At 50.5% G+C, this 21,113-nt stretch overlaps 1 protein-coding gene across 6 annotated transcripts in view; it reads left to right on the top strand.

Annotated features, from left to right (window-relative positions):
* Positions 1 to 4,636: 4,636 nt before the first annotated feature.
* NFYC (nuclear transcription factor Y subunit gamma) overlaps positions 4,637 to 21,113 on the top strand; it is a 37,106-nt gene continuing 20,629 nt past the window's right edge. The window contains exons 1-2 of one of the 6 annotated variants that reach the window (XM_074925980.1): positions 4,637 to 4,807; positions 14,251 to 14,338. The gene's annotated coding sequence lies outside the window, so the exon portion shown is untranslated. Of the gene's footprint in view, positions 4,808 to 8,559; positions 8,663 to 8,802; positions 8,972 to 14,250; positions 14,339 to 21,113 lie in introns of those variants that run through there. The other 5 variants (XM_074925979.1, XM_074925978.1, XM_074925982.1 and 2 more) reach the window with 5 other exon arrangements.

Below are 21,113 nucleotides of genomic sequence, written 5' to 3' on the forward strand. Positions count from 1 at the left end.
TTCTGTTTCCCTTGGCAGGTTGCTGCGGGATCCCTCGCTGACCTCCCGCTGGGAGGGACTCGGTGGCTCACTCCCCTGTCCTCGAGTCTGGGCAGGGGGTGGTCTGACACCGACAGCCCCTGCAGCCCATCCCCTGGGAAGCGCTTTCCAGGAGCAGGATGGACAAAAAACCCCAGACTTGGCCTTGTGCTGGGATCCCATCAGGGCTCTCCCATCTCTAATGTCTTTTAATTCGTTAAGGAGCTCAGTGCTCTGGTTTGTCAGCTCCTCACCACCTTCTCCTTTTGGTTTTGTGTCGGCGAAAAGGGGGTGGTTTAATGCGATTACTCCGGTAAAGATCACGTAAGAGGATTCGTGGGGCTTGGCTCTGCGGCACTGCAGGGGCCATCGGCAGCATGCGGCACGGGGATAAGCGTGCTGGCTGCGGGTAACGGAACGCACGGGAGAGGCTTTGCAAGCCCAAACCGTGGTGTCCCGGCAAGGGTGACCCTGGGATTGCGCAGACCTTGTGGGTGCCATGCGCCGCCTTTCCCCCGCCTCTGCAGGGCTGACATCTGCCCGCGGTGGGGCTGCTGCTCGTCCCGGCCAGAGGTGGATATAACGGGAAACAGAAAACACAAAGAAGGGGGAAGAAACACCAGGGAACCGGGGCTGCCCTGGGGAGGGAGAGGGCTGCACCTCGCAAAGGGTCACGGGGAGAAGATGGTTTATGCTGGGACTGGGTAAACCCAGCGTGTTTTGGAAAGGCTTTTCCAGAATGATGGTGCTAGTCCCTGCCTGGAGAGCCAGGCTGTGGGGTGGGCCCCGGGTGGGCCGGGGGGATTCTCCCTTGCCCGCGGGGAAGAGCATGTTGCTGCCGGTGCTCGGGGAGGTTGTCGGTGCTGCGTCAGCTCTGCAGCTTGTTCTCTTGCTCCGGCGCCGTGTCCCACTTCTCGCAGGAGAAAGAGCTACACTGAGATGCCGTAAAATCTCCTTTCGCCGTTCTGTAGGGAGCAGTCACGTGGGTTCACCAGTATCCTACTGGGAAAGCCAGCATGGCTGATCTGTGCTGGGCACCCGCCAGGCAAGAGGCACTAGCACACCATCTGCTTCTCCTCGGGATGCTGCAGGCACCGGGAAACCCACTGTCCTGCGGCGGGACCAGACGAGCTGAACCGAATCCCAGTGCCAAGCTGGGAGCTGCAGCCTCTCCCCACTACTGCAAGATGAAAGAAAGTGCGTCCCAGGGAACGGGGCCTCCCAGTTAGAGTTTGGCTGAGCATCTCGGTGCCAAGCGGCTCGTCTACAGGTGTGAAGAATTCTAGATTTCATAACTCGGGGGTTTTTAATGCCTTCCATCACTTCCGCCCTGGGGACGGAGGGCTAGGAGAACTAGGGAGAGTGTGATGGTTGTGTGGGGGCTCCTATCTGGGCCAGAGGAGGTAAAAGCCCCTTGCTGCTCTGGGAGATCAGTTTGAACCTCAAACTACCCGAGTACAAAAGCTGCTGGTGACCCACAGCACCGTGTCTGACACTAGATCATCCTTCAGGTCCTTTGGTCTCCTAAAGAATCCATTTGCAACACCTAAAACATCATCTCCATCGTGTCAAATTATCTTTCTGGGTTTTTCTTTCAATGCAGAAGAGGAGGTTTCTCCAGGCGCTACAAAATGTGTGTATGTGCACAGGCATACAGAGATATACTTTTAACTTAAATATACTTAAATATCATCTAGATGGTCCCCAACTGGGAGATGTGGGACGTGGCATGTGCAAGCTGGGTTGGGAGCCCTGTTTGCAGCTGGCATCAGGTGTGAACCCAGATGAGGCAGCCTACAGGGCCAATGGGCCCAAAATCTGGCCCTAAATAGCCTCTTTTTTATTACCCCCAAATCCACAAGGCAGCGCGTCCATGTCCATACACAGTTTATACCCAGTTATTTTTCTTTTCTGCACTTTTCTTTGCTTGGGGATAATTACTGCAAAGCAACAGCTTATTTGGGATGAGTCCAGAGGACGGCTGTAGCGGGAGGGAGCTGAGCCGAGGAGGGCCAGGCAGGTCACCTCTGCTCCAAGAGAATGATTTTCCAAGGTGTCAGAGAAATCCAGCCCTTCCCAACCCTGGCCTGGGGGTTCAGTCGGCACAGCACCGTTCCTCGGGGTCCCCGCGGCGCAGGAGGGAATCAGCTGGCCAGGTAGCAGATGTTCATTAAGTGCAAACTCAACAAACCACAAACAAATTTATGCAAGCATTGACAAAGCAGGGAGAGGGAAAGCGCTAAAGCGTTTCTTTCTTTTTCTTTTTTTTTTTCTTTCTTGTTTTTCTTGGCTCCTCCACGTTTCGGCCAGGCTGACACAGAGACCTCTGTGTTCGCAGATGGCTGCAATCCTTCGTGGGGAAGCCGAGCGGCTCCAGACAATGCAGCCATTGGTGCTGAGAGAGCAGGTGGGGAGGAAACGGAGCATCACGGGCGCAGCACGACGGCACACAAAAGGATTCAGCGGGAGGAGGAGCGGGGTATTGTGCAGAAAGCCCTCGAGTGGGGCCTGGTCCTGTCAGGAAAAACAGCTGGTTGGTTTGACAGCTGTGCCTGGCAGCAAAGTCAGCAGCAGTGCTGGCTAATTGATTTATAAATGAGTCATTTTGAAGAGGGGCCGTGTAGCGCTGCATATCATCACCCTTAAACGTTACAACAAAAGCCGGCTAGCTTCGAAATTGTGAGAATTTAAAAAAATACCAAAACCAACTAGCATGACTTTTATTGCTCTTGGCTGCCTTACAAGTGCCCTGAGATCATGAAGTTGCAAGACTTTCAATAAAACTGCAGGAATTTGCTGTAAGATATCTCCTAGTTCGGTGCCAACACGTAGCCTTCAGGGCAGCCGAGCTCTGAAACCACAGCGTATGCAGAAATTCGTCCCATTTCCTACATTTGGGCAAATGTCACGCAACAGAAACCACAGATCTGAACTCTCTGTGTTTGCAGGATGCTGAAGGGTTTTTCTCCTCTCTTGTGCAGCGTGCAGAGCCCACGCAGCGAACCGCCGTACCAGAAACTTCACCAGCAGACCTCACCAATTTTGGAAACTCCAGGGAAAGGGTGAGGGAGAGTGCAGCAGTCACACAGGGCCTGACTTTCCTCTCCCACCTCAAATGACATTTAAAGCACCAGCCAGGCAAATCCTCTTCCTAATAGTCAAATGGATGCAAACAATTTGGGCACCAACGATAATAAAGAGGCAAAGATGGAGTCACTTTCAGGGTCCACTTTTTCATGGGAAAAAAACTGAAGCAGCATGAGTCACGCTTCAGCGTAACATGTCCCCGAGCCAGAAAAGCAGTCCTTGGGAAATGAGATAGCTGGCTAAACTGGAGCACAGACTTTTGCTTGAATCGGCTCCAGCTCAGGCAGGATAGTAGCAGAAAGTTACCCTGTGATGATAGATCAGAGGCCTGCGTGAAGAGTGTTGGACAGCTCACCAAGGCTTAATTTGGACAGCTCTCAGGGCCATGCCAGGCAGGGCTGGGTGAGCCAATGGGCAAACGAAGGAGTAACTCCTCCGCCGTGGCTGGGCTGGCTGAGGCACACAGGGCTCTACCTGCCAGCCCCAGCAGCAGGGTCCCAGCAGGACCCTTGGGCTGTGGTCACAGTGCTGCCAGGCAGCTGCCTGGGGAGCACCAGACCCCTGGAGACAGTGAGCAGCAGCCTCAGCTTCCTTCAACGCCTCAGCTGAGAGGCGCTCAGCAAGGTAGCAGCCTCCCTGCCCAGGGCACTGCCCCATGCTAGCCTGTCCTGGCCTGAGGTCTCAGAATCCCAAAATCATCTGGGTTGGAAAAGACCTTGAGGATCCTCCAGCTCAACCATGACCCTCACCCTGACCATTCCCAACTCCCCCAGACCCCTCAGCGCTGGCTCAGCCCGACTCTTCAACCCCTCCAGGGATCCCGGGGACTCCCCCCCTGCCCTGGGCAGCCCATTCCAACGCCCAACAGCCCCTTCTGCACAGAAATCCTTCCTCAGAGCCAGCCTGACCCTGCCCTGGGCAGCTTGAGGCCATTCCCTCGGGGCCTGGCGCTGGGGCCTTGGCTCCAGAGACTCACCCCCCCTCTCTGCCCCCTCCTGGCAGGGAGTTGCAGAGGGCCAGGAGGTCTCCCCTCAGCCTCCTCTTCTCCAGACTGAACCCCCCCAGTTCCCCCAGCCGCTCCCCAGCAGACCTGTGCTCCAGACCCTGCCCCAGCTCCGTTGCCCTTCTCTGGCCACGCTCGAGTCATTCAATGGCCTTTTTGGGGTGAGGGGCCCAACACTGAACCCCCTCAGCGAGGGGCGGCCTCCCCAGTGCCGAGCCCAGGGCTCAGATCCCTTCCCTGTCCCTGCTGGCCACGCAAGGGCTGATACTATCCTGGGGCACAGGCCCGCACATGCCTAGGCCCGCGAAGAGCTAGGCCAGACCCAGGGGTTTGGCTCCCCCTCGAGGCACCCGGCGCCCCTCACGCCGAGGCCTGAGCCGCCGCTCCGGCCTACCGGGACCCCCCCGCCCGGCGGAGCCTCGCCCGCCCCGGCCCGGCCCACGGCACGGCTCCCCCCACGGGAGGTCTCGCGAGATCAGCTCCGGGTCATGCGCCTGCGCAGTGCCGCGGCCCAGGGGAAAGGGGCGGAGCCTCCCCACCGCCGCCTCACGGATCCGCCGCCATCTTGTTTCTCGGCCGCTGGGCGCTCGCTCTGCTCTGGCCATCCCCCTCCCCCTCCTTCCCGCCTCCCGCCAGCCGGGCCGGAGGCACCGCGGGCGCCGGGCGGAGGAGGCGGAGGTCGCGGCGCCAGCCGCTCCGGTGAGTGCGGGGGGAGCGGGCGGGAGCGCGGCGGGGGGAGTCGGCGGCCGGTGAGGGGGCGCGGGGCGGGGGCGGCCCGAGGGGCTTCCCCCCCCCAACCACCTACGGCTCCGCTCCGATTGGCAGAGCCGCGCCGCGCCCGCCGATTGGCCCGCGCCGGGGGAGGCGGGCGAGGGATGCTGCGCGCTGATTGGATACCGAGGAGCGGACCGGGGAGAGGACAGGAAACCGAACCGTTTCCCCGCGCGGCCCGGGAGGGGGGGAAGGGCGCGTTCGAGGCTCATCCCGCCGTAGGGGGGGAAGGGGATGAGGCCCGTCCGGTCCCCGCGCTGGCGGAGAGCTCGGGGCAGGTGCTGCCTGATGGCCGGCGGGCAGAGCAGAGCGCAGAGGCCTTCCCGGTGCCTTCCCGGTGCCTTCCCGGGCAGCCAGCGGGCGTTGGCGGCGGCAGGCCCGATGTGACAGGCCCCGACAGGCGATATGTTACGGGATTGTTCGGTTTCACGTGGTGGATTTATCGTATTTTACCGATCTGTGGCGCGTTTTGCCCCACAAGCCTTAAGGCGGCTTCTCCAGAGTCTGCCCCAGCAGTGGGTGGGAAGAGGGGCAGGACCCAAGCTGAAGCAGTCGGTGTTAATTTGTGGGTCTCTGGAAAATATCTGAGGGATTGTTTAATCCCTGCTCAAAACCCAAGGGCACGGAGAGCTGTGAAAATACCTGCACGTAAATACAGCCTCCCTAGATTCTGCTTTTTTTCTGAGCTGAGAAAATGAAAGCAATGCCCCCCCAGTAACTACATTAAGAGCAGTGTGAGTGCAGCGTGGATGAAAGCTAATTCTTTCGGGCTGAGTTGTGGTTCATTCAGGTCATTTTATTCTCCGGCCGCATCATCAGCCGTGCGAGTGTTTGGGGGGTCAGGGCTGAGGGGTGGGCACAGGACAGCTCTTTGGTGGCAGGGCCGGCTTACGCCTCGTGTTGGCTGAGCTGTGTCCCAGGGCTAGCTCCGGAACCCGGGGCTTTGTGGCCAGGTTGCTCACAGAAGGAGAAACAATAGCGCTGGCTACTCCTTCTGGCATGTGACTCTTCACCTTTTGAGACACTTGTCTGATTGAGTAAAGTATTTTCCACGTAGTTATGAATAAATACTTCTTGTCTGTCTCGACAGCTGTCTGAGTACAGGCCATTAAAAGGAAAGGCTCATATGGCTTCGGTTGTGATGCAGAGCAAACAGTCTGCAAGCATGTGGTTTAACTTTTCCTCTAGTCCTACAGCCAGAAAATAGACCTCCTGGGTCATCAGACATCGTTTGCTGCTGTTGCCCTTGGCAACATCGCGTGTCTTTTCTTAGGCTTACCCGTGCCCTTCTTAAATTAGGTTATGTTTTTGGACTAGGTTAGTCCTGCTGGATCTGTTTATCTAGAGTTGAGCTGTGCTCTGGTACCAGCCTAAACTTACCTGGGCCCAGCTTACTGTCCCTTAGGTAACGGTCATTGTGGTGACAACCTGATGTAATGTCACGTCTGGCATCGCACACTCTGTCATAACCGCGCTGGGTTTTGTGTCACTGTTACAAGGGCTTGTTGGAGATGGTGGCTCATGCGGCGCCTCGTGGTCTTCAGGCTGCTGTGACCGCACCGAGTGGAGGATTTGGACACGTTTGGGGATGAACACGGAGTTCTTGGTCAAAACAAAAAGCGGTGCCTTGAGTTGGACCTTTGAAACCCGCGTGCAGCACAGAGCGGGGTCTGAGAACCAGGTGTAATCTCGCCAGGCTGGCCGGGGGGCCTTGAGCCAGTCATTTACCCTGCACAGCCAACCCGTTCCCTCTCGTTATTTTGTACTTTATAAAGATAAGTTGTGTTCGTCAGTGTACATTCTCATGCCATACATGAATAATGTGCAGCGACGCATTCTTAGAAGTGCCACAACCTGCGAAATGCAGCGACAGATGACAGTTACTGGGTTAAGAGCATTCCTTTCCCCTTATGTCTTCCCAGTAGCTTTGTAGTTAAATCTTTCAAGTGGGATTTCGGCAATTCCCGAGTGTTAGCTCAACTGCCCCGCGTGATTGCGGAGCAAGAACAGCTGCAATGATTGAAATAGACCCTTTACTGCAGGGCTTCCCAAAATGAATTTTTTTTTTTTTTTTGAGAGCAGTAGCTGTTCCCGTGGCCGTGCTGGCTCATACCCACAGGCAGGAGAGGGCCCCTGGGTCTGTCCGTGAGCAGGGGTCGCATCACGGTACGAGGAGGTGCAGGGGAATGTGTTTGGGCAGTCGTTACCACTCGAAATACCAGCGAGGCATTCCTCTCCTCTGCAGGAAAGGTGGTGGGTTTGTTTTGCATACTGCCTGAAAGTACCTTGCATACCTCTAATAGTAAGCATACCGCAGCTCGGAGGCCCTTGCTTTTATCTGAGGAATGACACAGGAAGAGAACAAAGCCTTGCAAAGTATTAACTACTTTTTTTTAAGACACATTTTAACCAATTCTGTTTAATAAATCACCGGGAAGATCTATTTATAAATTAATCTCTCCTTGCTATCTGATTCAAACTAATCGGCAGGACTAGTAAAGCACTGGCTGCGCTTTGTAATATTTTTTCCTCTGCTGCTCTGTATATAATCCCGTAAGCACGTTGTTTTCAAGCAGTAAATTCTCTCTCAGAATTCAGCTTGAAATCCACTCAGCCGTAGTCGGTATCTTGTTGGAAGCTGTGTGTCTGCACAGGTTAAACTACTTGCTTTGTAAACACGCTTTTCCCAACTTCCAGTCCCATCCGAGAGCTACCGGAGCGTTCTCGGAGGCTGCGAGAACCGTGTAGCGGGGCCGGCGGGATGTTGTGTTAAAGCTGCCAAGGGGAATCCTCGAGCGGCGGCAGCTCCGCCGGCGTTTTGTCCTGCAAGGAGGAACGTCGGAGGCGTTCGGCCTCCTGAGAGGGTCGGGGTCTGCGCCAGGAAGGCGTCCGTTTGAGCAGCCACCTGCTAAACCAGGGAGTTGATCTGGCTGAAAAGCAGATTATTATTTTTTTTTTCTTTTTTTTTTTTCCCCACCCCCCCGGATTATTTTTCAGTCTCTGTGCACCCAGCAGTGCGCGTGGGTTTGATCCAGGTCATGCAAAAACGTTCTCGGAGGATCAGAGGTGGGAAGTGCCACCAGGCGTTACCTGCCTGTCCTTGAAGGTGCCACCTGCACCGTCCCCGCGCCTGGAGCGGCAGTTGGTGACCCCCTTTCACCACCTGACCCACCGGCAACGAGCCCCCAAAAACCATCCCGGTGCCTCCGTGCAACGACCGGGAGCGTGTTTAAGCTTTTTTGCGGGCAGAGCAGAGGGCGAGACCTCTCGCCGTGCTGCCTGCCCGGGGATCGCCCCGCTCTGCTCCTCCCCGCGTTGGACCGTGCACTCCCCCCCCCGCGCCAGCAGCACAGCCCGGTCCTGCCCTTGCACCGCGGGGACAACCGGTGCCTTGTGCCACCGGGAACCCCCAGGTGGTGCAACCGGGAGCCCCGGGCCCGGTGCCGCCGCGGGAGGCGGGTGCCGGGTGTCAGTGTCAGCCCCGGGCGCTTGCCCGGTCAACCGCCGTTAACAGCGAGGCCGCCCCCGGTGCCGCGCACGTGCCGTTCGGCGCTCCGTGACGCGGCGGCGTGTTGGGCGGGAGGGGATGCTGCTGGAGTGACAGGCGTGCGGGCCAATCGGCAGCCGCCCTACCACCCCCCTCCATCTGTTTGACTAGGAGCCGAGCGGCCAATAGCAGCCGCCGGGGCGGGCGGTGAGGGCCCGGCCGCCGCGCTGCGGAGGGGCCGCGGGCGGGGAGCGCGGCGGCCGGGCGCCGCTCTGACCCCTGCGCCGCCTCTCAAGGTAACTTTAAAACAGGAAGTGGACGGTGAGGTTGCGCTGCCGGTGGTAGCCAATAGACGCGCGGGGCCGCGCCCCCCCTCGGCGGCCCGTAGCCAATGGGCGAGGGCGGGGCGGGCCGGGCGGGCGCAGCAGGGTAGGCTGAGCGGCGGCTGTTAAAGGGGCCGGCGGCCCGGTCCGGCGGGGACGCGGAGTCCCGGCAGGCAGGGGTCAGCTCAAAGACAAAGGGATGGCGGAGAGGCCCGGGGGCCGTCGCCCCCCGCCGCAGCCGCCCCCCGACCGCCGGGCAGGGCGTGCGGCGGCCGCGGCCCGGTAAGTTGATCGCGGCGGCCAGAGCCGCGCTGGTTGGGGTGGGGGGCGGCTGCGGCCCGGCCCGGTGACGGGGGAGCGGGCCTCGGCGGCGGGGGGCTGCCCGCCCGGCCTCGGGGTGTCCAGGCCTTGTGCGGCGGGAGGAAGGGGAGGTGGCGGGCGGAGGGAAGTCTGGGGGCTCGGGGCGGGGGGGCGGTGGGAAGCGTCCGGGTCGCGGCGGCCCTTGGGGCCCGAGGCTGAGCCCCCGGCGCGGCGGGTACGGCTGGAGGCACCGCGGGGCCGCGCCCTGCGGCGGGGGGACGCGCCGCGCCGGGGCCGGTAACCGGGGAAAGCGGGGAGGGGGGGTGGGGGGTGTGTGTGCACAAAATGGCAGCGCCTCTCCCCCTCCCCGGGGCTGCCGCTGAGGCGCGGGGGGGGTCTCCCCCGGCTGCCCTTGGCGGGGGGCTGCCCGGCTGGCGGGGAGCCGACCTGCGGGCCCCGATCGCACATACGGCTCCTGGGGGGCAGCGGAACCCCCATCACCCCCAAACCGCCAGCCAAACTCCTGACAAGTACAAGCAGCCCTTTGTTTTCCTTTTTATTTGCAAATAAGCACTGAAGGTCATCGGAGCCCCGCAGCCCGGCGGTGACAGGCGGAGGAACGGGGTGAGAGTGCATCTTAGCTTAGAAGTTTTCCGGTGTAAAGGGCTTTCTCGTCTCTCCCGGTGACACCCCGAGCTCCGGCTGGGCTGGGCTCCCGCACGGCTCTCGCCGTCGGAGCGGTGCGGCAGCTAAAGTTGCTGGAGCTAGGCCTTCCTTCACCAGCACGAGTGACCTTGAAATACCACTGCTCCGAGTTTCGAGAATGAAGGACAAAGTTTGTTTGCGGCACTTTGAGCTGAAAAAAAAGCATCAAAGTAGGGAAAAATGAAGCTGCTCCAGACGGCCGAGGGCATTGAGGACACGTAGAATAGTTTGTAGATTAGAATTAAAGTTCGTTTTCAGCGAGGAGGCAGATCACATTGCAGACATTCCTCCTCCTCCGCTCCTACGGAGAGATGCTAAATGTTGCTATTACCGTCCTTGAACTGAGTGACACGGCTCGAGTGTTCTCAGTCCTGCTCTTATCTTTTTTTTTTTTTTTTTTCTGATTGCTAATTGTTGACCGTAAAAATACTCTTTTTGAAAATTAGAGGTAATTACATTGCGCAACTTATTTTTGTAGGGATGTTAGAAAAGTGGGGCCCTGGCACGTGAACCTGATCTGCACGTCGGTGTCAGCCGCTAACAAAGGACTGAGTCTTGGGGTTGAACTTCAACCCCGATGGTCTGTGGATTGTTACAGCCTTCCAGTATTATTTTGGGTATTTTAATTTAAATTAAGGCTGGTGAATAGCATCACCTTGTCTCAGGCAAAGCTTATTCAACTTTCAGTGGCGTCTGGCATGTCATACTAGTTTCAGTCCAAGAAGGGGGCAGAACAAGAAACGTCACCATAAGTCATTTATTATTAACGGTGACTGCTCCGGTATGTTAGTGGAATAGCAGTAAGTTCTGTAGCAGGCTGTTGGCCAGCATTGGGGGATTTGCTGTTAAGTGTGAAGGTCATTGGTAGCATCTTTAAGCAAAAATTTAAGATTTTTGCTGTGAAATTAAGATATATTCAGCTGCTACGTGTTTCTAAGGGGCGGCAGAACGCAAGGGAATCTGCAGCTACAGTAAGATGAAGTAAGAAATCCTGCAGAAGTCTGCGTTACACCCAGTGTTTATCACATTTCATTGCTTAAGCCTGCGAGAGGTTGTAGCTGTGTAAGAATAGGTGCTGTTTGATCTTTCTAGGTCAAGAGCAGCAGGAAAAACCTCAAGCTTTTGGTAGCACTGTAAAGGGATTTATTAAGAAATTATACCAGTTCCTGACTTTTTCTTGCAGCACTGTAAGGGCAAGGAAGGTCCTTGGGTCCCATTTTATGCCTCTCAGTGAAGTTAGTTGTGTGTCCCCTCTGCCCCAAAAGTCTCCTGGGCTTTCCTAGTAGTTTTACCTGCTGGAAACGCAGGTTCAGAAAAAGGGCTTATCTTTTTTGTTTAAGGGATTTTCCATGCTTGTATTTCGTACTAACTTAACTGGCAGTGCAAGTAGTGAAGGTGTGAAGAACGAGTTTATTGTGGGGAAGTTGCTGTCCCCAGGTTGAGCACCTCAGTGGCTGGGGAGAGGAGGAGGAGGAGGAGGAGGAGGATGCGTGTGCGCCTCGCTGTGAGGGTGGTGGAAGCCCACAGGAGGTCACCTTTCAAGCCAGTGTATTTGGGTTTGGTGTTTGTTGTTTTGTTGTGTTTTTTTTTTTTTTTTTTAATCGGACTAGTATCTTGCATTTATATAATGTAGCGTGACATCTGTATTTTAATAGTGTTGGCACATGAAGAGGTTTCTTAATTTCAGGGTTTAACAATCTGCCCATGTTGTAAGTGAATTAAATTTGTATGGTTGCTAACCCAAACCCTGTAATTATTACGCTGTGATGAAGATGACAGTTTACCTTATGTTTCAGAGGGTCAAAAAATGTAGCAGCTGTTACAAGGGGCACTGACAGCAAGATCAGACATCAGGATATCTGCCAAAGCTTCCCAGGAGTTACAGGAAGGTTTTGGTTTTTTTAATTTGTTCTCAAAACCTAAAGATTTGCTACATGCTGAGATCTCACTGGGGGGATTTTCTTCCGTTGTCTGTTTATAACTTTCTCTGCTGTTTGGTCACTTCCTGATAAAACGGGTCACTTCCAGTTGCCTTTTTTTTAATTCGATGAAGGTGACACAGAAGGGTACAGATCTGCGTGTTTATAATACTGGATCATTTTTTTAAAATAATTTTTAAAAATTTAAAAACAAAAGGCCTGATTAGACCATCCTGTCTGCCTGTCGAGCAGTACAGGTTGTGCTTCCTTTAAGTAAGATCTGCTGATCTCAGACGGCAAAAGGCTTATCCCTGTTTTTATCACAATAATTATTTTAAACTTTTATAAGATGCCATTTGATAATTTAACATAAAAGTGAGTAAAGAAAGTCATAGGAAAACTGAATATTAGAATAATCCCTATAGAAGAATGACCCTGCAGTCCCCTAAAACCACTTCATTTATTTGGCTTTTCTACTCAGAATAACAAAGTTTGCAGGAGATGTGCCCAGTTATAGACTGGTACGGCCTTTCACTCTGCTTTAAAACACTCCCAAGTTCTTGTGAATAACTCCAATTTGTCAGTCATGGTTTTCTAGGTTGTACCTGCTGCTGTCTTCCTGTGGTTTGAATGATGTTCTGCCTTTCCCTCTTCCCTTCCTAGCAGCATGGTGGTGGCTGAGCCTAAAAATGCAGCAGAAGAGCAAAGAAACATGCAACACTTAAGGCTACGTTAAAATTAAAGCATAACTTTGCCCTAAATGTGCTGCAGTATCTGTGTGGTAGCACGGGATCATGTGCTGGCTGCCTGCTCCAGCTGCTCCCCCTGTCCCAGTGTAACCAGCAGGGTCATGGCGAGCACCCAGTTTAGCTTTTTCAGCCAGTTAAATTGTGTGGCTATCAGGATGAGAAAAGGTGAGGGCGCTCAGAGGGCTTTTTGTATAGAAACTCTTCATTTAATGCAGAATTATTTATAAATAGTTCAAAAATATCAACTAACATTCAAAAAAAAAAAAAAAATCACCATTGTGAACGTCTCTTTAACTCGTACTGTCTTAACAGGCGTTTTGCTTGTGCTTGTGCCCCAGAGCAGTAAACATGTTATGTTGCATGATCAGAACTTCTGCTGCCTAAAATACAAACTAAGAGAAATGGGTAAACCAGCCCAAACGTGGGTCAGACCCCTCTGGCAATACCTCTCTTGCTTCTGTGAGCTCCTGGGGACAGCGGTCCGAGGCGGTCTCTGCGAGGGGTGCCTGGGTGTTGATGAGTACCAGACAGATGCCACCAAAGCTGAAAACTGTCACTGGATTTCGAAATGTTGGAAGCACCTGGTTACCACTGCTGATGCCAAAATAGTGCCTATGATCCTGAAAATGTGGTGGGTTGTGGTTTTTTTTTTTTTTTTTCAGATTTCAACTTTGTCTTATTAATATACCATACGGTGTGTGTATTCTCTACATTCAGGGTATGTGACAAGTACTTTTGTTTTGTGAGTACCTGATGTCACTACAGTTGTGAAATCCCATTCCCACATAGTACAAGTCTGGGTGAGATGCCTCCTGCCTCTGAGAGCAGTGCACCGCATTAATGTTTCTCACTAGATTTATTTTTTTATATATATATATATATAAAAGTGCAAGCACACAACTATGCAAGACTGAGACTGTGTAATTTTGTGAAGGTGAGTTTAGTATCACTTGGTTTTTCTTGTTATCCTCATTAAGGGAAGAAAGTAAAATGCATGTGTGGCAGGACCGGGAAATACACTGTGAGGCGTGTAGCTTGTCATTTCTTTCAAATGTATAAAGCTCTGATACCTAACATCAATTTTATGCTGAGTTGATTGAGATTAAAGTTTATAAGGTGGCGTACACAATATGCTCTGTTGTTTTGGTGTGTGCCAACTGTTTTATCATGTGAAGTAGACGTGACTAACTTGAGCACGCTTTGCTTAAAAGAGCTTTTCCATTTCTGCCAGGTGTTTAATTTAGGACCTGGAGAGGCAGCACGATTCATCTTAGACACTTGTTGTTATTTGTCTGGGGATTTTCTTCCTCTACTTCTTACTCTGTGTGCTTGCCTACCAAAATTGCACTGCAAGGAGCCACTGTTTAATAATGTTTAACTGTTGAAACACCAAGTATCAAGTGTGACCCTTGTGCCCTTTCATTCAAAGAAGAAAGGAAAGGAAAGGAACCAGTACAAACAGCAATTCAGATTATTTTGTTTGCTTTACCTTTTTTTTAAAAAAAAAAAAAATAGTCCTGTGCTATTTTTTGTGGTGTTCTAATATTTGCAGCCTCATTTTTGGCTTGGTGCTGCACTGTGGGGATTTCACTTCTCGGTTCTGTAGCCTGGTTTCTGGTACCCTGCTGTGCTTCTGGTGGGTTTCTGATACCAGCCTTTAGTGTATTTATATGCGCTCCCAAAAACCTGCCCAGAGTTAAATATAGTCTGTGTATATATCTTCAGTCTTTCTGTGCACAAATTAACGTGGACCGTTGCTGGCCAGAGGACTTGTAGCAGTGCTGTTAGGTACTTAGTGCATTGCAAATAGAAACTCAATGCTTCTGTAAAAACAGGCATTATTCCTGATTGATTTTTTTTTTTTTTTTTTTTTTTAATCGTCCTGAAGGAGAATCGCCTGCCCGAGACTGCAGTGTACCATTGTCTGCACTAGCAATTGCCTCTAACTGCTAGGTCACGCTGTCTCCTCTGTTAAGGTATAAAACTCGACACGGTTTCTCCGGGTGTGCGTGTTCAGTGAAATGCCTTTGCTGTGCATTGTCTGTGCTGTGGATATTCTCTTCCCCTGCGCAGCTGAAGCAGCTTTGGAGACTCGGTTCTTGTTCCTGCTGCGTGCGTAGCACGTGCCTTCCTGCGAGGCCATTCCCAGCTCCGTGCCCAGGGAAAGGTAGGGGCTCGCTTGCAGCGTGATGCAGCTCTCTGCAAGGTCGGGGCTGTAGCTTCATAACAAACTCAGCGCTGAGATGGTTACCTGACTAATTTCTGCTTTCATCAGTGGAGTCAGGGTGGTTACTCTGGTCCTGCTTCCCCTCCAGAGCCGCTGGGATCAGCCCTGCTGCTTTCTCTCCCCGTCTTGAGTGGGTAGTGGAGGGGCAGCTCTTACCCCAGCACACCGAAACCCAGCTGCCGAGTGTCAGGATGGGAGAAGGGAGGATCAGAAATCCTGCTGAAGGTACTGGGGTGGAGAGGGGGAGAGTAGGAGGCACGCCTGCGTGCCAGCCAGCAAAACAGCGATCGCAGCGCGCTGAGCTGCGGATCAGCAGTGGGAGTGGTGCAAAGCAGATTTGGCCCTGCTAGCGGCCAAACCCCAACTTCGCTGGTTTAACGAGTTGTCTGTGGTGTTGGAAGCGGTAATCCGCATCCCTCTCTCTCTTGACTCTGACTGATTTGGGCTTAAATCAAATGCTGTGCCTCGCATGAATGAAAACAGAAGTAGTGCATTAGAGGTATTAGGGAGCTAATGTTCAGACAGTGCTTTGAAGATAGAATAATCTACTGCTAAATATTCATAGAAAAAAGGGCTGGAAGGCACCTGAAGAGGTCATCTTGTTTATTTATTTTTTTTTTCTGCCTTAAGGCAAGATCAACTCCAACATCGTTTTGCTACCTTCTCTTAAAAACCTTTAGCAGTAAGTACTCGATATCCTCCGTGGGTAATTTAGTGCAGTGTTTAACCAGCCTGACTGTTACGTTCCATTTTTTGTCAAACAAGAAATCTGCAAATACGCACCTTATCCAACAGCCTAGAATGTTTCTCGCATCAGCTGAAATCAGCCACTTCTGGTGCCAGCTATATGCTTAGAGGGTTGTGTGTATGTAATACCGCAAGAGGGAACAGATAAAAATAAAGCTGAGGAATTGCAAAAGTTTCTTATAATAGCACATTGGAAGGAAGAGCTTGTGTTTTGAATTATGTTGGTTTTACTGAAAGCCTCTTGAAATTATTTTTTAAAAGTTGAAAGGTTATATTTTCATCAAGAACCTGAATTTGTGATCATCACCTTTTTCTGCTACCTGAAAGGCTGTGTTAGATTTTCTAGCGCTATTTTATAGAAATGGAAGAGGGTTCCCATATCTCTTGGATAAATAAATCTAGTGTTAAACTTTAGACTAAGACTTCTGATTTTGGCTTGTGGTTTAGCTATAACTTTATTCATAATTTGTTGCCTGTACATAATGATAAAAGTTTTTATGCTTTAACAATAACAGCATCATCATTGCTGTGATGTGCTGAAATAATTGTGCTGCATATGTAATGCTATGGATTATACAGTCAATTATGTTTCATCTTTAAAGCGTTCCTGCTTCCTTTTTGTTATGATGTGGAGGACTTTTGTTCAAAGCTGGTCTTGTGTCCAAAAAAACATTCTATAAATCTCTCTAAATGCGGTGTTCCCTCTCCTCCCTCCCAGTGTTTGTTTGAGTGATGTTTTATAGGCAAAGCCTTTTCTGTGCTGTCTTGTTGACATACCAAAACTGGAAATGAGTCTTGAGTGGATGTGTACATCGAAGTGACTCCTCCTTTTGGAAGATGTTTGGCACATCTAGCGATGGTAGCACACGCCAGCCTGGCTCTCTCCAAACCCCATTCCCAGGGCGCGTGTTCACTGGTTTTTCTCATGGAATCGTTCAAAACGCCAAGAGCTAAAGGCTCCTGTGTCGTAACCCCGGATCCTTGCATGCTACAGCTTGTGCCTTTCCTCTTGCTTCAGCAGGGCCAGGCACAGATCTTCATCTGCCATAGTGTTTTGTGCTACGCTGTGAGTACATCTTATTTTTTTAGACCTCTAGAGTAAGATTTCAAACTTGGTTTGTTCAGCTCTTGCTGCTGGCACCTACCAGTTCTTCATCAGAGTGGAAACATGCCATGGCAATGGAGCTTGTGTACCGTTCTGATGGGACGTGTAGCTGCAGCACCACATTTCATAGCTAGGAAACCTTCTGTAGAGGATGACACGCTACATGTGCCAATCTAAGATTGTGTTCCCGGTGGCCATGTGGAGACCTTCACATGTTCTCTCTTATTGCCATGTCAGAATTTGGGCGAGTCCCTCAGCAAGTCTGAATAGCTCTTACCACCTTCCTGATCAAAGCTAGAGCTGTGATGATCAGGAGGTGCCGAAAACGGGTACAACGCAAAGTCCACGGCAGTGGTTTGGAAGAAATAACCATTTGCAGTGCCAACGCAACTGCCAACACAACTCAAGTTTCTAAACGGCATTATTGGTTTAAAAACTTTACATAATTGAGTGGGCAAGGCCTGAACAATAAAGTAGAAGAAACCATTGATCTCAAACACAATTAAGAACTATTTTTACACCATCACTGCCACCCTCCAAAGCAAGTAAAAGTAATTCTTTGCTGTGTTTCTGGCACTTCTTGTACTTTGAGTGGGGCTTTGCACTTGTGCTGCTTGGTCTCCGTCTAGTGAACGTGGAGTTTGGAACTGAAATGGAAATAAATTTTATCTTATTTCAGGAAAGGAAGCTCAGCTGAAAATATCTGTGTTGACTCGAGTAGATCTTGAAGCAGAGAAAAACGTACAGTGAATCAAAATTGAGGCACGGTATCTCCGTGGAAGCAATTTTAGACCATTAACATGACTTCTCAAAGGCTTGTTTTAAAATAAGATATAGCATAGGGCATGATGTCATGCAAAACAAGCGCTGTTGCTCTGCGGCACAGAGGCAACCTTTCAGTGTGCCTTTAACCATTGCGATGGCTGCCGAGACCAAAGATTGCTGTCCTAGTCCACTTCAAACCCTGTGGACGTTCTACGTTTGATATTCTGATCATGCAAATTGCTCTAATTGAAGTCACGAGAGCAGCATCTCGCAAAGGGTGCTGAGACGTGGCTTTCTCTCTTACATCAAAGACTCCTCCTTTGCTCGCGTTTAAAGAAATGTGTTAATTCCTATAAAACCGTATTTATTCTTCTTGTGAAACTAGTTCTTGGTTGCTGGATTGTTCCTTCTGATTCTGGCAGGATCAGGTGTCTGGCGCTTATTGCTACACAGAGCTCATTCTTTAGATATGCAAGTGTGGCTCTGCACATTTTACTTTTAAATCAAGGGACAGGCTCTCAAAACAGAACGCTACAGCTTTGAGAGTTAATGCATCAGACTGGAAGTATCGTAGAATGCTGGGATTAGTATTTATTCTAAATATTCGCTTTTCAGCTCTGTGGATCTATTTTTAATTCTTCAAACTTCCATGGGTTTTGCGAGGTGCTGTGACACTGGTTTTTATTGTTTGCTAGTAAAGATGGTGGCTTTTTTTTAAAAAAAAAAAAAAAAGAGGAACTGCATTGCTTGTCTTCTCCTTTTCTGTAACACTACTTCCTAATAATTAACTTGCAAATTTTGTGGGATAGTGGGTGTTGTAAAACCAACAGCATCTTAAGAGGAGTTGGGGAGGTGCGGGTCTTCTAAACACTGTTGATGTGGAGTTACTAAATCTCTATTTGTATGGTGGTAGAATCTGACAGGCCAAATTTGGTTTTGCAGTGGCAGTTTTAGAAATATTTGTACTTTTATCCTTATTTGTAGCTATAAACTTAAGGATGTTGAGGCAAAACGTTTGCCTGAGCTTCTGTCTGATTTCTTTTTAGCCTCCGTCTTTTTTCACATTGAGCTGTCTTTAAGGCGTTTGGATGGAATGTGCTTCTACTGCGGTGTAAAACAGGCTTTTCCCCATAATGTAAGTCATGGGAATGTGACTGTGCTATATGCAAAGAACCTGACATTTCTAATATCGCCAGGGTCTGTGGTACTTGATGTTGCTGAATTGATGCCTCCTTCATCGAGAGCCTTAAGGCTTTTCAGAACTTCCCTCTGGTTTTGCCGTTTGCATAGCCCTTCAGATATTTGGATAAATTTCATTTAGATCGACTCTCCACCCAGCTGATTTTCTTTGGTCGACTTCTTAGTCAAGGCCAGCTTGGGCATAGCTGGAGGCACTTTCTGACTGTGACGTGACCCTCAGTGGGCGGGGAGGGTGGCCACCAGTTTCCATCTCTGAGCTCGCTGGGGCGATGCCTGGGATCGTGCTGTGCCTGTGGCTGGCAGCTGCTGCTCTCCTGGCTCTGGTGGGCTCTACTGGCCATTGGTTTTCCAGCTGGAGAGCTCTGGCTACCTGCTCGGGATGGAATTGCAAGTTCAGAGATCTTGGTTTTATTTGTGGTTCTGCTGTAGGTTGTGTTTTCAGTAGCAGGTTCTTGCTCAAGCGTGCAGATGGTAGGCATCCAGGGTGAGACAGCTTCATTTGACTGCTTCCCCCCTTCCCACGGCATTAAAGAAAGAGCACCAACTAGCATATGTTTAAACAAGAAAATAAACAAGCACCAAGAAAAAACGAACCACAAACACTAGAGGTGTCTTCATGCTTGCTTTGTGCTCCTCTGAAGTGAAGCTCTTAAGTGTTTGTCAGCTGCCACAGGATTTTGTAAGTTTAATGTTTGTAAAAGGTGTTCTGCTCCGGTGAGCAGAAAAGCTCTAATTGCAAAGTGTTGATGTCGTAGTTGTGGAGATGTGCTTGCTAATCTGCTCTGTAATCACCTTCAGGCATTTTATGCCTTGGCCTCAGCTTTTTGGTCTTCAGTTTTTTGTTCCTTTTAGTCTGGAAACAAAATGTTTCCCTTCCTGGAGTGTATTCCAGGCTGCGTGGCCTGGGTTGGCTGTTGTGAAGCAGGTGTATCCCAGTCTCTCTTGTTCTTACACCCTTATTTCTTGCTGTGTGGGGTTTTTTTGGGGGGCGGTTTGTTTGTTTGCTTGCTTGTACCTAATTCAGTAACGTGTCCGCGTTGTGAGTTAGTGTGGTTTGTGTGTGTGAACCTCCTCAGCTAGATTCTTCCACAAGAACATCTCTGCGTCAGCCTGGTTTTTAGGTTGCAGCTCCTGGGAGTCGGACGGGTAGGTTAGCTAACCCGAGGTCGGTGTAGCACCCGGGTTTGCTTTGCTGCAGCGTCAGGCACACCGCTGGGATGTTGGCTCTTGTGAAGCTGTGCGGAGCAGAAGCGTGTCAAGCTTGCAGGGTACTCGCCCGGCTTCAGTGTGGAGACGCAGCGTTGCTGGAATCGGCGAGTTCTTTCTGGCTGCGGTTACGCTTTGTGGCAACCAGTTGACACAGGAGAGGGACTTCAGCTTCTATTATTCAACAACAAGATAGTGACGGAGCAGCTGGTTTAATCTTAAAACTTCCGAGAGACCCTGTGTTATGTGAACGCAGTGCGGGGAGCACAGGGATCCTCAGAGCACCCTCCCCTTCCGCAGAGGGCTGTGGAGGAAATCCTTAGAGGAGGAAAGATGAAGTGTAAGGAAGCTCTAAAGTTTCCCTGAAAGCTGCGTATCAAAAAAAAAAGACAAACAGATTTAGACACCGATACCGTGAAACCAGAGGAACTGCCTCCCTGTTAGCTTTGGTGGCCTTATCTTCTGTTGTGCGCTTTGGTATTTTTGTCGTTTGGCACTAATCCTGATCCAAGGCATTCTTACAAGAAGAGAACACAGCTTCCTTCGGGTGAAGGAACTTACCTAATTGTGCAGGAATGGTTTCATTAGCAAAGTTTGTCTCTTGGAGCCAACGCTGTGGGTTTGCATGACAGTTCAGGTTTCTCTTTTCCTTACAATCCTCCCCCTAACGCTTGCAAGCACTGTCAGCGCCACTTATGTATCTATATTTTAGAGTAGTAATGTTCTGAGCAGTTTTATTCTGCTTAGGCTTTTATTTTGGAGTTTATAGTGATCTCATTCTATAAGTTTTTCAGAAAATCAGCCTGTTGGTGGCTCTCGTTTCTACTTTTACTCAATTTCCCACCAATTATCCTAAACAGTCACTTAAAGTAGCAATTGTCCCTTGGGTCAAGCATCAGGCTGCTCATTTTGCATTCTGAAATCAGTCCTGTGTTTACCTTGAAAATAGGAATTTTTTCTGTATTCATCGACAGGACTTTTTAAATTACAGAAGACTGGAGTAAACCATTTCTAGCTCTTCACGAAATCTGGACGAATGCCACAGAGACACATACTTAATGCAAGAAATTTGCTTTTGCGTGCGGTAGTGGGCAGAGTGGCAGTGGTGGAATTTTCTTCCTCTTTGCTCCATTAGCTTTTCTTTTTTTTTTTTTTTTTTTTTTTTTTTTAAACCTATTGTTTCTCTAGGGTTATGTAGAGCATTATATTCCAGTACAGCATTTAAGTGGGTTGGATGCAAGTTAATTTGTATTTTAAAATAAAGCTTTGAAAAGTGAGTTGGCTTGTCTTCAAGATGAATTGCATCTCCAGTTGCAGAAAAGACCCCGTCTAGCGTTAGTGTTGAAATGTTGCCAGTACGGAGCAGATTTCAAGGATTAGCTTGTATTTATATGCCTAAACTAATTTTTTTGTCTGCATTTGACAATGCAAATCAAAGGGGGGAGAATCAAATGCCAATTTAACACTCTCATTAGAATATTTATCTCTCGTTATTTTCTTA

The sequence above is a fragment of the Athene noctua genome, chromosome 24 (genome assembly GCF_965140245.1).
Source record: "Athene noctua chromosome 24, bAthNoc1.hap1.1, whole genome shotgun sequence".
NCBI lineage: Eukaryota > Metazoa > Chordata > Aves > Strigiformes > Strigidae > Athene > Athene noctua.